General features: G+C 47.3%; 1 long non-coding RNA gene across 5 annotated transcripts; it reads left to right on the top strand.

Annotated features, from left to right (window-relative positions):
• Nucleotides 1-4,335: 4,335 nt before the first annotated feature.
• On the top strand, nt 4,336-12,566 carry LOC310834294. 5 transcript variants are annotated; one of them, XR_014559154.1, is made up of 5 exons: nt 4,336-5,405; nt 5,952-6,111; nt 6,824-6,877; nt 7,811-8,424; nt 9,598-12,566. It is a non-coding gene; the product is annotated as an uncharacterized lncRNA (long non-coding RNA). The 5 variants fall into 5 exon arrangements; XR_014559157.1 differs by lacking the exon at nt 5,952-6,111 and having other exon boundaries at nt 7,811-7,862; nt 8,069-8,424; XR_014559155.1 differs by lacking the exon at nt 5,952-6,111 and having other exon boundaries at nt 6,665-6,877.
• The last annotated feature ends 2,292 nt before the right edge of the window (nt 12,567-14,858 follow it).

Raw genomic sequence — 14,858 nt, forward strand, 5'->3', positions numbered from 1 at the left:
CTTACTCTTTATTTTGCGGGGAAGGGCCATAGCTCAGTAGCCGGGCGTCTGCTTTGCAGGCAGAAAGTCTCAGCTTCGGACCCCAACATCTCAAGGACAGGTAGGGCTGGCCAAAATATAATAAAAATAAAAATTATAATAAATACTTTATTATTATTATTATTCCTGGAGAGCCACTAACAATAGTGTCAACGATCTTGAGCTAAATGGAGTAACGGCCCGGCTTGGCCGCATAAGGCAGCTTCCTGGGTTCCTGTAATGTAGAAATTTGGCCGACAGAAGCCAGGAGGCGGCACAAACCCTCTATGGCTCCTTTACTAGGAATCCCCTAGATGAGGACCTGATGGAAGAAGGGGTAGCGAGGGTTAACTAAGCCTGGGTAAAATCTCGCCCTTTGGCATTCCATCGGAATGGAGTCCCGTCTTGCTGGGCCAGAGGGCACGTTTCCCCCCCCCCCGCCCCCCGCAGACCAGGGTTCCTGTTTGCTTGGAGAGACCCACCTGAGCCCAGTGGAAAATGTGAGTGGCATGTGCAACGGGGCGGGGGGCATGGAAACACAGAGCTCCCTCTTTACCTGCGAACCCAACTTTGATGCAGGAAATCTTTGGAATTGTGTAGAAGCAACCTTTCAGTCAGTTGCATTTGAGGGGGGGGGGTGTGCAGGTTATTTCCAAGGGTCCCAGTTGCTTTGCATGACCCTCATTCCGAGAATTGGCTTCAAAGGAAGCACTTTTAAAAATCTTCCCACAAAGACACAGACATCATTTTCTGGCCTGGGTCAGAGCAACCCTTGTTACCTTGATTCCACATTTTTCGTTAAAGATACACCTCCAGTTTGCATGACCGTTGAGAGGAGAGGGGTGGGTGGGTCTGGTGTGGTGAAGCATTTGTGTGAAGACTCAAGAATTACTGGGAAATCTTTTAAGAGATGGTTACTCACGCATGCGTCACTGGGTTCACAAGGGTAGCTTTTGCATCAGAATCACACACAGCAAGCCCAAAACCAGCTTGTCGTGATTTAATGCAGCCTTTGCTGACCTGGTGGCCTCTAGATGCCTTGGACTGCAACAGCCCAGCTTTGCTGATATGGGCTGATGGGAATTGGAGTCCGAAACATCTGGAGGGCATTGAGTTATTAAATGGAACCATCTTTTTAAAAAATAAAATGGCAATTCTGATTCGCCACTGTGATACTTGCCAGGATCAAAATGGGACTACAGACTCTTGGGTCTGTATACTTCTGTATGTGTCACAGACAGAGGCAGTAATGCTTCTAATACCAGTTGCTGGAAACCACAAGGGGGAGAGGGCTCTTGTGCTCGGGTCCTGCTTACAGGTTTCTCACAGGCATCTGGTTGGCCATTTTGAGAACAGGATACTGGACTAGATGGTCCCTCTTTGGCCTGATCCAACAGGGATGATCTTATGTCATTGTGACAATGCACTCCAAGAAAGGACAGTTATTGCCATTCACCAGTGAGGTCCAGCAAGGCTTTGGCTAGACTGCTTGAGTAGCTTCCTTCTGGGTTTCTCTGCTCTCCATTCCCAACCTCCTTTATGGCTTCACTGTACCCATATTCAGACATGGCAATGGAGGTCTCTGGACTGCATTGACTTCCTGCCCCACTACTGTCCCTACTGGCTGGAGGTGGGACTGCAGGCACTTTTATTATTCATTAGTCTTAAGTGAGAATACTAGTTGGGTTTTGTTTTGTTTTAAGTGGATATGTGACATCAGGGCAACAGAGCGCTTCAGTTCACTTTAATTGTGCAAACCTAAATTTCTGGTATGCACCCGAAAAATACTAACAGCCTGGAGGTAATCATGCAAGCAGAATAAAAATACAGTGGTAAAAACACAGCACTCGTGAATACACTAATAAGACAACCATCTCAAGAATCACATCTATGGCTATACATAAAGAAACAATAGCATTGTATGGGTAGTGGTAACACATCACCAAACATGGGGGGGGGGGGGATCTGAAACTGGCTCTGATTATGGAGAGCTCTCCCCAGCAAAGCCCTTCTGACACTGACACTTTTTTGGTGCCAGTCAGAAAAGTTTTATTTTCCTGTGCATTCCCTGCCATCTTCCCCACCCTGCTGCGGCTGTTGGGGGGGGGGGACTGCTGTCTCCCCCACTTGGAGCACGGCTGCTGCTATAGAAGCAAAGAGGACTGCAGAGAATACTGCTAGGACCAGGTCCCTGGGCAGGCAGGCAAAGTGGGAACAGCTGCTGCCCCAGCTGGGCTGGGTCCAGCTGCTGGGGCAGTGTTATAAAGCCTACCTGCATAGGGACAGTGCCACCCCCAGTGGGGGGACACCAAAGGGGGTCATCCCTTGGAGGTGGCCCTTTGGGGGGCGAGACAGGGGTGTGTTAATGTTGTTAGGTAATTATTTAAATGTTTTTAGGCATTTAAAATAGTTTTTAATCTATGGTTTTTTTGAATTTTGGTTTTGTTGGGGGTGGGATGGACATTTGGTTGTGGCTGGAGATTGGTTTAATTTTAGTATGATTGTAAAATATTATTAATTGGGTTTTTTGTTTGTTTGTTTCTACTGTTCTAGTGGTTTGCTGTATGGTTTGTGTTCTATTCTTAAGGGGAGAGAGTCAGGGCTGCCTGGGAGTGGGCCCCAGCCAACAAACTGACTGGGGCAGGTTCCACAAGGAGGGATGCACTGGGACACCCCATCTCAGTGATCACGGGTAGGAGGAGGACCATGTCATTTCTGAGGAGGCAGGTTTAGTCGTTGTTTGAGGACTATCTCTGCTTCCGGGTCTGGTCTTGACCGGAAGGATACTGGAATTAGCAAGGGAGACCCACATGGCCTTAAGGTGCTGCTGTGCAATGCCAGGTCAATGATTCACAAGACGGCTGTCATCCACGACTTGATCATGGGTGGAGGACTTGACCTGGCATGTGTGACCGAGACTTGGTTGGATGAAGCAGGTGGTCCTGTTCTTGCCACTGCTTGTCCACCAGGTTTCTCTTACGCACAGCAACCTAGGTCATGTGGGTGGGGGGGGGTGCAGTGATTTTTATGAAGTCATTATCTTGCACCAGGTATCCTGTTGGTTTTCTGAGTGCATTTTCTGGAACTTGAGCAATAGGGGCAGTGCAGAATTCTTTTTGGTGTCCCAACCTCGCTGCTGCACCAAGGATTCCCTGCCCGAGCTGCTTCAGGTCATGGCAGATATTCTCCTGGAGACACCTAGTTTGGTTGTCCTTGGGGATTTTAACACCCATGCCAACTCGACCTTACAAGGAGCCGCTTGGGACTTCATGGAAAGCATGGCCTACACGGAGTTGTCCCTGAATAACTTTGGCCTAACTCATAATTGCAGGCATGCCCTAGACCTGGTATTCACCTCTATGGATGTGGGTGATCTGACACTAAGTAAAAGCAAAACAAAAGAAGTGCCATTGTTGGATTACTTCCTGGTACAACTGGACTTTTCTGCGACCCTTACCCTCTGCAGGGAGGTGGGACAGATTCGGATGGTCCGCCCCCGCCACTTAATGGATCCAAATGGCTTCCAGAGAGTGGTAGGCCAGGGGATGTTTTATCCCATGTTGTTGGCCTTTCAGCTGATTCCCTGGTGGCCCGCTGGAATGACGAGTTAACCAGGGCTATCAACTGTCTGGCTCCGAAGTTGCATGGACCCCGGACAGCCCTGTGGTTTTCCTCAGAACTGACGGTGACGAAACAATTGCTGAGACGACTAGAGCGCCGGTAGCGGAAAACTCATTCTGAATCGGACCAGACACTGATTAGAGCTCAACGTCGAGCCTACCAAGTGGCAATAGTGACGGCGAAGAGGACCTTCTTCACCACCTCTATTGCATCTGCAGAAAACAGCAGTAGGCTCGCAATCTAATGGAACCACCACCACCATCGGGGCCTGGTAAGGAACCCAAGATTTCTTGCAATGATTTTGCAAAGTTTTTTGCAGATAAAGTTGCTCAGAATTGAAAGAGGTAGACTATACTGTGGGAGCAAGGCCAGGGCAGGAAAGTGCTGGAGTCCTGTGTAGTCAAGTTGCATGGGATCAATTCCAATCTGTTACCTCTGAGGATGTGGACAGGCTGCTTGGATGAGTGAAATCGACCACCTGTCTCCTTGATCCTTGCCCATCCTGGCTCATAAAAGCGAGCTGGGAAGGGCTGTGCGATGTGCTTTCACAAAGGTGAAAGCTGTTTCCTAGTTCTGCTGGATCTCTCAGCGGACTTTAATACCATCGACCATGACGTCCTTCTGAACCGTCTAAAGGAGCTGGGAGCTGGGGGCACTCCTTTAGACGGTTATACAGTGGCACTCCTTTAGACGGTTATACAGTGGCTCCGCTCCTTCCTTCTGGGCCATGTCCAGAAAGTGGTGTTAGGGTATGAGTGTTCAGACTCCTGGGCTCTCACTTGTGGGGTACCTCAGGCTTCATTTATTGCATTTATATCCCACCATTTTCTCCAAGGATCTCAATGTGGAGTACATGGTGTCATTTAATCCCCACAACAACCCTGTGAGGTAGGGTAGGCTGAGAGGCAGTGACTGGCCTAAGGTCACCCTTGTGACTTTCATGGCCAAGTAGATTTGAACTCTGGTCTCCCAGGTCGTAGTCAGATGCTAACCACTATGCCACCGCTGGCCCCAGTTATGTGTTCAACCAGCAAGAGGAAAGGGCTATTGGCTTCGCACCCTACCTCCACTGCTGGAAGCAGTAATGCATTCAAATACCAGCTGCTGGAAGCAGCTCAAAGGGAGAGTGCTGTTGCGCTCAGGTCCTGCTTATAGGCTTCTCATAAGCTTCTAGTTAGTGGCTATGAGAACAGGATGCTGGATTAGAGGAGCCTTTGGCTTGATCCAGCAGAGCTCTTCTTATTCTTAACAGGTCGAGGATAGGTAAAGGGAGAGTAAAAACAGGCCTGGTGCAAGATGTTTTGGTGCTCAAGACAGAGCAGTTGAAAGGACCCACCCACTCACTAACAGAGACCGCCACAGTCCATTGGGAAGCTGCACTCCCATTCATTCAATGTAGCGCTGTGCCATAAATTGATCCTGTGGGGTTTGTTCTTGTTTTTACAATTCTACAATTATTGAGGAGAGAAAAAATCTGTTTGAAAATCCTCATCGATGGGGGTGTGGCCTTTTTGTTGTTGCTGTTACACTTGGCTTACTTTTCAGGTGGCCAAGGGTTGTTTGCCCATGTCCTTTCTTTGATTGTACCATTTTTCTCCCCAGTAGTCTATGCTCTTAAGTTCCTGGGCTTTAAAGAAGACATCCAAAAAACAGACACACAACCAAACCTTTATTGTTATGGCCAATGACCAGCACTAAAGAAACAAAATGAGAAGCACCTATTATCCAAATGTGCATGCTAACATAAGAGAAACAAGTAAAACAAGGTAAATAAAAGATAAGTAAAATAAATAAGTAAAATAAGATGGGCATTGACATTTTGGAAGTTACAATCATGTCACAAACTCCAAAGAGGAAAATTACAAAACATGTATGGTCGGTCTCTGGTGGGTTTTGCTACAGCAACATGAAACTTAGCCACGCTGAAAGTTATAGGTGCACACACAGCACCCTGGGCCACCTTGCAGCAATAAGGTAAGCTCAAATCTCCACCCCTGCCAAAATGCTAAAGAGGAAGGCATAAAAACTGGAATCTTCTTTCATTTATTTAGTTAATTTATATACAATACTGCTTTATATTCCAGTAGAAATGTCTTAAGGGGTTGACAAATCCCCTCAATAAAGAATCAATATTTGAAATGCAATACAAATGCCGCATTCAGAAACATACGTTGCTATTACTAATAACCATCACAATTGCACATATTAAGTAATGCAATTAAGTATCTTTCACAGGAGAAGAAAGCGTCTGAGAAAATTGGAGGGCAGATTTCACCACATTGCTAATTCACAGCATGTGCTCTTCCCATTAGGTTATAGGCCCTCTCATCCACTTGTTTCCACGATCCATCTACTTATCTGTCTGCTGCTATATACTACAGTATATACTTGCAGTATGTGATGATCTGCAAGGGGTGTTGGTTCTAAGAGGGGATTCAGATTCCCTCCCAAGGAAACTGGCTGTTTATGCTGGTGAGTCCTGAAGGCAACTCTCTTACCCCTTCCCTCCCTGAGGCTGTAGGGGCAGTTATGTTCCTCCCTCTAAACCTTTGAAAACTGTGACGACCCTATCGAGATGGGCAACATTCAAAGAGGAGTTGGTCCAGAAATGAGGTGTGTGTAACACCCAAGCATTCTGCCTTATGTAGAACAATGCAAGTATGAAAGAGACCCCCTTTGCAACTCAGGCTGGCATTTCCCCTCTCCCCCAGCTGCCTTTTAAACATAAGTGTTGCTTTTGCACCCTTTCCCGTATGCAGAAGCTTAGGAAGGGCTGGGGGATGGAAAGGAAGCAAATGTATTTTTTCTTTCTTTATTGAAATGAGGGGGTGACTCAGGGATGGGAGGTTTGTTTTGTTGTTGGCAGTGGAAGGCTCCCCCCTTCCACTCCCCTTTGAGTCGAAACAGATGTCTCTCCCATAAAATGAGATTGTATGAGCTCATGGAGGAGGGAGAGAGAAAGAGAGAGAGAGACAGAGAAGCAAGGACCCCCGCATCTCCCATTCAGACTCTGAGTGTGTTGCAGGTCCAGCTGGAGTCATTCTGCCCTGCATCTCCTTCTAGATGGAGAGGGATGGATGGAAGAGAAGTTATTGTTTGACTAAGCTGAAAACCCTGTAAATGCCCCTCTCTTCCTTGGCCTTCAACCGCTTCCCTTCTCACGTTTTCACTCTAGATTCTGCAGCCAAGGGTCTCAACTTACCAAGAGAATTAAGCAGACACTCTTCCATTCTACAAGGTAAGGCACTGCTACAGTTCTGCCTCTGCCTCTCTGGCTTGACAAGGGTAGTGTGGGTGGTTCCCTGGCACAGGGAGCTGAGCTGGGGGGGGGGGGGAGAGCAAAAATGATGATGATGATGATGATAAATATTAATAATACCTATATTTATACAGGTACCTACTCAAAGTACCAAAATGAATTATTGTAAAAATAAGAAATCTTTGAGGGGGCGCGCCGATAATTTTTGTCCTCCCTCTGGGTGCCATATTACCAAAGTCTGTCACTGCTTAGTTTAGGAAAAGAGAAAGTCGTCTACTTTTCCCAGCTGGCCTGGTTACTGATCCTCATGGAAAAGCCACCTTTAAAGGGTGATAAACCTTCAGATCTACTTGGTGGTTTTTTGGTTTTTGTAACAGACTTAAGGCAACTACCCCTCCAGAACAAGAAGCTGGGAATCCACAGGGCAGCATGCGGCAGCTCATTTCTGAATATCCGGAACTAGACATGTGCTCATTTAGACAATAAGGACATAAGATACCATAACACTTGTGAGCGCTACTGGGAGCCAGGGCTATGACATTCCCACAAATATTTCAAAAGGAAGCTTCACACACTATGGTTCTCCCCTCCCCACGCCCAGTTTTGAGAGCCGAGTTGGGAGGTTAAGGTAGAGGTATGCATCAAATATTTCTTGCATGTCATTAGAACCACTAACATGCGTTTCTGGGTCCGTGTGTCATGCATGTGCATGCATGGAAAGCCAGGACTAGCCCCCTGTTCCCTGTCCTGTGTGTACCTGTTTGCAAATCCACAATTGCTGCTAAGCTATGCATGTTTAGGCCTTTGTATTGTAGCTGGATTTTAAGAAGTGCTTTTAAAACAAAACAAAACTAAAGAAAAACATTCTCACCCTCTGGACTTGACTGTGGTCCCCCCCTTTTTTTTTCTTAGCTGCAGTATATAAAAATGTGCAAAGTAGATAAAATGGCCGTGTACAACAGTGGTGAGAGCTTTGGACTTGGATATTGGGAGAATGAGTGCCTTCAGATTTCTGCATGACCCTTGGTGGTCAAACCATGATTTGGACTGTGAGGATCTTCACAATAAAAAGTATTCAAAACTTGCCCCTCCTCAGCTTTCTCACACAAAAAGCCCCTAATGTGCAGGCAAGAAACTTTCAAATTTTGCAACGTGTTTTTAAAACCTTAGAAAAACAAACAAACAAAAGCAGAACCAGCCGGATCAGAATGCAAGATCTGTTCTGAGATGTCCGGTGCTTTCGCAATCAGCAGCACGGAAAGGGGACCTTCCATGGTGCATACTTATGAGAAACAAGGCAAGCAGGCAGGGTGCAGCAATATCTCCCAGCTTCTTGGCCTGATGGACACGGGGCGGGCTGTTCCCTGCCACCTCTGCCGCGGCGGAAGTCAGTTCACAGGCCGTCCAGACAGACAGCAGCTGCCGAGACCACAAGAGAGGAGGGCTGGCATTGAAACAACAAAGACAGCTGGAGAGGCAGTGCCAACTTTGTGATCCTAGCGGATGCCAACCTCTTTGTGTTACAGGTAAGCTCTTGTTTCAAAGCTTAAGGCAGTCTTGCAGTGTCTCTCTGTGTGTGTTCCTTTGACGGGAAGTTCTAAGAACATAGGAAGCTGCCTTATACTGAGTCAGACCATTGGCCTATCTTGCTCAGTATTGCCTACACTGGTTGGCAGTGGCCAGGGCCGGCCCACCCATGAGGCAAGGTGAGGTGACCACAGGGGCAGCAGATCCTGATGTAGATCTTTCTTTCCCCATTGTTCCTGATGTAGATTTTCCCTCACCCCTTCTTCCCTGGCAGGGAGGTGGACGCCATTTTGGAGGCCCATCGCAGGGGCCAAAGTGTCTTGGGTCAGCCTTGGCGGTGGCTCTCCAGAGTTTGAGGCAGGGTTCTCTCTCAGCTCTATCTGGAAATGATGGGGATTGAACTTGGCAGATGCTCTACCACTGAGCTGTGGCCCTTCCCCTAGGAGCAGAATTTCTGTCAAGACACACCAGAAAGTTATGAATGTCATGTGTCTGTGCACCCAGTAATGTATCCCGGAATGTGCTTTGCTTAAACGTTACACGAGTGTACATTCAATGTGTATGTGGGAGAGAGCGAGAACGTTCCTGTCTGCAGTCGCTAGCTTCTTGCATGCCCCCTACATGCGTTCAGCATAACTTGGGCAAGAATGCACATGTAAGACCTGTATGCACATAGAGGATTCCTGGTGCTGCCTGCATATGTACCGTTTGCATGCAGAAAACACAGCTGAACGTGGACAGCAAGAGCCCATGAGTGAGATTCTGCTCGTCCCTCTGCATGTGCTGATATGCATAATGTCCCAAGGTGACTAAATAATGGGTTCTCTTCAACCCCTTCCTTGAACAGTGATTGCAAGAAGATAATATTCCAATGCCCTCAATGTACATGGGCATTGACAACCGCAAGAGGAAAGCAAAATTGCCTTTCTGAAGGTGCTTGTGGTACAGAACCAGACAGCAGGGGGAGAGAATGGAGGGATTAGGAAGTGGGGAAGGAAACCAAGTTGCTTTTTCTCATTCCTGTTTATCATGTTAGCGAGAAGTTAGCTCAGCCTGGTGTGACCTGGTGCCCTCCAGATGTTTGGGGTATGCTCTGCTGGCTGGGGCTGATGGGAGTTGTAGTGCAAAACATCTGGTTGTGGAAGGCTGAGGTGGCTTATTCCTCCACACAGTTGCCTGATGATTCTCACAAGGCCAGAGGTCCCCAGGAGTGTCTTACGTACTCACAGACAGCATCTGACCTCCTGGGAGTCTGGATTGGAGACAGCTTAGTAAGAGGACAACACCGGAGGAGCCCCAGAGGGTTGTGTGGTGCCAGGATGAGAGAGGAGTCGAGGAAACATGTGGCAGGTGCCAGCTTTGTGCAAAAAAGAAGGGGCTTTCGTTTTTGTTCATGGTCTCACCTGTTTATGTCTCACTACTGTTGTAAAAGGGGCAGGAACCAGAGAGCCTTTAATGCTGGAGGTGGCAGACCCTGTGCTAACCTCTGCATTCCGCAAATGAACAAAGGGGGGGGGGGTAGGGATAGGACTGGCTCTTCCAATAGGCAACTTGAAGCAGCTGCCTCAGGCTTCCTCCATCCTCAAGCTAGCCTGCGGCCCTCAGGTACAGTAGTGGACCTGATCCTGTCCCCAGTGCTGAAAGAAGATTCCATGGCCAGGCCAGTCAGCTGTTGACATGGCAGCATTTTGTTCTTTGCCCCAAGCACCAGCTTGTTTGGGGCCAGCCCTGAGGAGGGGCAGCCCACACTCCTCCTCCTCCTCCTCTTCTTCTTTTTCTTCTTCTTCCTCTTCTTCCTCTTCTTCTTCTTCTTCTTCTTCTTCTCAGGATTGCTAGGGTAGCTATATCATTTCTCTGCTCAAAATGGACTAAACGCTTGTCCTGCAACCCTTGTTAGAATTAGTTATGAGCAAGATTGGTTCCTACCAAGCCATGATTTACACTAACTATAGACTCCAAACCATGGTTTGTGTTTTAGATGTTCAGGCAAACTGGTTTCCTCCTTTCTGCACTTCCCTGAAGAACCCAAGGTACTGTCCCAAAGAGCAGCGTCTGAGGGTGAAGCAATGTGCCAGACCATGGTTTGTTGCAGTGGTTATAAAGCCAAGCCACTGTATCCCCCAACCATGGTTTGCAACAGCTTCACACTACAGTTTCAGATCCTGGTTTGGCCATTCACAAACCCCAGCTTGTTAGGTGGCATTGTTTCAAGCATTATGACAAATTCCGTTTATGATATCACAATCCATCCCATTGAATCAATCACAAATAACTAGGCTTGTTTGATTTCAGTGGGACCATCACATCAAACTTCACCTGAATTGGGGCCACCTGCTCTCTCTACACTTGTTTTCCACCCTTTGTGCACCTGATTGTCTTTAGCAGCGAGGTGCTTATTTTCACTCACAAGGGGAAAGAAATGCACACCACAATGCAAATTCTTCTGGGGGTGGGAAGACACAAGAAAACACCTAGGATAAATATCTGCCATCTGGATGGGAAGGGTTGGACTGTGCCTTAATTTACCCTGATACAAGTTTGGTCATTGTGGAGGGGTTTTTAATAGCTTTATTTTATCCATTTGCGCTGTACTTTATGGTGCATAATGGGGCAGGGGTTTGGTGTGGTGGGGCTGGGAAGCTGGGGTGTGTGTGTGTTTCATAGCCATGGCTGGAGAAGAGGTAGAGAAGGCAGGGCCCATTGTTCCAAATTGGCCAAGCTAGCGGTGATGGGAGAGGGAGTGATTAAACCTTCCTGCCCCCATCTCTCCCCGTAGGATTAATCTGATCCCCCTGACATTTCAGGTCCAGCTGCTTAGGAGGGTGGGTGTGCTAAAGACAGGTGTTGAGGAACAAAAATACGCGTGTGCAAACACACACACACTGGGGGGGGGGAGACAAGGAGAAGATTTGTTTCTCGCCCCCCCCCCCCCGTGCTTATGTGCCCCTCCCTCTCTTTGCACAAACAGAAAGGTATATGCAATTATTATTGTCTAGATGGGGCCCATAGGGGAGGCTTGGTGGTGTAATGTTCCCACAAGGGACATGCAATTGCCTCTCTGCAACACCCCAAAGGGAGCCCAGGAGTCTCTGGCATGCCAAGGCCCAAGAAGCACAAAGGAAAGAGATGTCAGAGAGGGGTGGGGGCTCAGAGTGGAGGAGAGAAAGAGAGAGAGAAACTCCCCTTTTCCATCCTGGGCTTGTTCACCAACTAATCTTGGCTCCGTTTGAAGTGTGTGTTTATGTGTGTCGGAGAGAGCTTGAGAGTCACAAACGCAGGCCTAGGTGAGGTTGATTTTGCTAAATGACCACAGCGCTTGCTTGAGCGCCACTGAGCCGTTCTGAGCCTCCTGATGAAAAAAGGGTACATTTTGTCAGCCAGAACCAGGGTTGCCAGACAATTAGTGCTGACCTGAAGTCTCCAGGTCTGCCTGCTCCCCGGTAAAGATGGAGGGCTTGACTCTCCAGGTGGGCAAGGGTGACTTATTATTTGTAACAGTATTTAAATTAAGAAGACTACGTGTGCTGCTTGCGAGCTTCAGCCTGGCAAGGGCTGGCTGTAAATTATTGTATAGACTCTCAGGAGGTGGCAGGGTATGTGTGGGGTTTTGTTTTTGTTTTGGAAGGACATGCTCTCAGAGACTGGTTAATGTGTAATGTATCTTGCTTATTGACATCTCCACTCTGTGACATCATCAATACCCACCATCGCTGGAGGCTGTCCCTCGGTCTCAGGATTTGGCCCTGAAATCTCAGGGTTTGACATGCTCCCTAGCTGGGATGCTGAGGTTGCGACATTCCCCCGCCATTTCGTAGCTGGAATAAGGTGGAGCCTGGTTGTAGTAGTATCATCCTACTCCTCTCATCAAATATCACTGCCACTAGGGTCACCTCCTCCCCTGTTGTGCATTGTTGGGGCCTCTTTGCTGTCTCAAGCCTTTGGCTGATTAGCATTCTATGTAAATCTGTTTGTGGGAGGGGGGTTGTTATGGTAGCTTGTTTTCGTTTTATTATTTTCTGTTCCCATATAGTCTTTTTATATTGTGAACCACCCTGTTATCTTTGGATGAAGGGCAGTACAGTGGTACCTTGGGTTAAGAACTTAATTCATTCTGGAGGTCTGTTCTTAACCTGAAACTGTTCTTAACCTGAAGACCACTTTAGCTAATGGGGCCTCCTGCTACCGCTGCGCCGCTGCTGCACAATTTCTGTTCTCATCCTGAAGCAAAGTTCTTAACCTGAGGTAATATTTCTGGGTTAGCGGAGTCTGTAACCCGAAGCGTATGTAACCTGAAGTGTATGTAACCTGAGGTACCACTGTACACAAATTTTAACAACAAGAACAATAACATTTATATGAATAAATACACATTTATTCTGCAGATAGCCTGTGCGCCATGGATTCAAGCACCAGGAATGTGTTTGTTCTCTGGGGGAAAGACACCCAAAAAGTGCCATCAACAGTTCAAACCATGCCTCGACAGCCTCAGCAGCAGGGTATGTGCTGCATGGTGGGTGCCTTAGTGTTCATGTTTGTGCATTGATGGGTATATGTGCTGGAGGCAAAATTCATCCATTTGGTGTGTAGAGATTTCATTTCCAGAACAGTCTCTCCCGAATTGTGATCCCAGTGTTGCAGGGAGTTGGACCAGATGACCCTTTGGGTACCTTCCAGTTCTGCAGTTCTATGATTTCTAAAGCTATGTACTACCTCAACCTATGCACCACCTACAGGTTCCATTTCCAATGCTGGGGTTGGACTCTAGAACTTGTGAAGCAACTCTAGAGAGCATCTGAGCATAGGCAGAGTCCTATTCCCATAACAATGGCCAGTCCCCACATGCATCTGGGAGTAGAGGGAGAGCACTCCAGGGTAGAGAGTGTGGGCAGCAGGACACTCTTTTTGTGCTTTTAGAAATTATTGCCAACTTCTGAACTGTGTAGTGGCCAACTTTTGAACTTACCCTTTTAGGAGCAGTTTGATCTGCAGTTGAGTTTGGCTTCCATGACAATCTTCACTCTCTACAGATGAAACAACTCCTAGAGGCTGAGGAACAGTTCAATTTTGAGTTGCTCTGGTCACTAGGCAACCTTAGTTTGAAACAAATAGTTGGTTTTAGAAGTAGCTGGAAGGCACTAAGCTGCCTACCCCCAAATTATTATGATCATTTTATTATTTAATGTGTTTATATCCTGTCTTTATCCCAAGTGGGGATTTCTGACAACTTACAGCATTTTTTTTAAAAAAAAAACATTATAAAATACAAATTAAAAACAACAGTTACATCAAAACACATTTAGTACCAGCAATGAACATCTAGTTTGCCCTGGCAGCATCCCAGTGGTGGTCATCATCATCTTCCCCTTCGTTTCCAAATACCTGCCTGCCTGAACAGGAAGGTATTGGCCTGCCAGCAGAAGGATAGCAAAGAGGGGGCCAGTCCAATCTTTCTTGGGAGGGAATTTCACAATCTGGGAGTGGCCACCGAAAAGGCTCTGTCTCAGCTCACTACCATTTGTGCCTCCAATGTTGACGGGAACAAGAGAAGGAGCTTAACAGCTGGGCAGGATTGTAAAGGGAGACATTTTTCAGGTAGACTGGGCCCAAGCTTTAGAGATCATAAATAGCACTTTGAATTGTCCTTGGAAATGCATGTGCACTCTGTAATCAGCCACAGCCAGCATTCCGGCTGCAGCATTCTGGACCAGCTGAAGTTTCCAAACACTTCAAACACAGCCCCGTGTAAAGTGCATTACAGTAGTCCAACTAGGATGTAACCAAAGCATGAATTAAATGTTTAAAAATGATGCCATGTGCATTTTTTAAAAGGATCTCAGTCTTCTCAGGCAGAAGTAAAGGAAGCTTGAGGGCTTCCCCAGACAGCCTGTTGATTGAGCATTAATCCTGATTTGCTCACACAAAGCTCACACAGAGGTTAGACTATATCTGGTCTTTATTGAGCATTCATCCAGATTTGCTGGTGCGATGGTTCTGGGTCCTCCTATCTGCCTTTTGTTCAACTCACATTTTCCCTAACTGCAAAAAGGGTGTTTGAAAAACAACAGTGGATTTGCTGTGCCAGGAAGGCAGAGCCCTCTAATCCACTTTGATTGCGTGGACTTAAGTTTCCAGTACGTCCTTGAATCTCTTCCACAAAATCCTGAGTCTGGAGGTGACCTGTGTGATAACATGATAGGGGAATGGAAGTGGGGGCCAGATTCCTGAAGAAGTGTGCCCAGTAAATGCCAGCCCCATCTCTTGTGAGGGAGGGGGACACAGAGAGCTCTCCTACAGGCTCTGCTTGTTATAAATCACACCCACTTGGCCTTATTGATTTATAAATGGTGGGTGAAAATGGTTCTGTCATCTCACACTTCCTCCCCCTTCCTGGTGTGTCATTCGCTGGGAGATGCAGGTCACTGTGTCTCTCAGC

The sequence above is a fragment of the Podarcis gaigeae genome (assembly GCF_964106915.1).
Source record: "Podarcis gaigeae genome assembly, chromosome: 16".
Lineage (NCBI taxonomy): Eukaryota > Metazoa > Chordata > Lepidosauria > Squamata > Lacertidae > Podarcis > Podarcis gaigeae.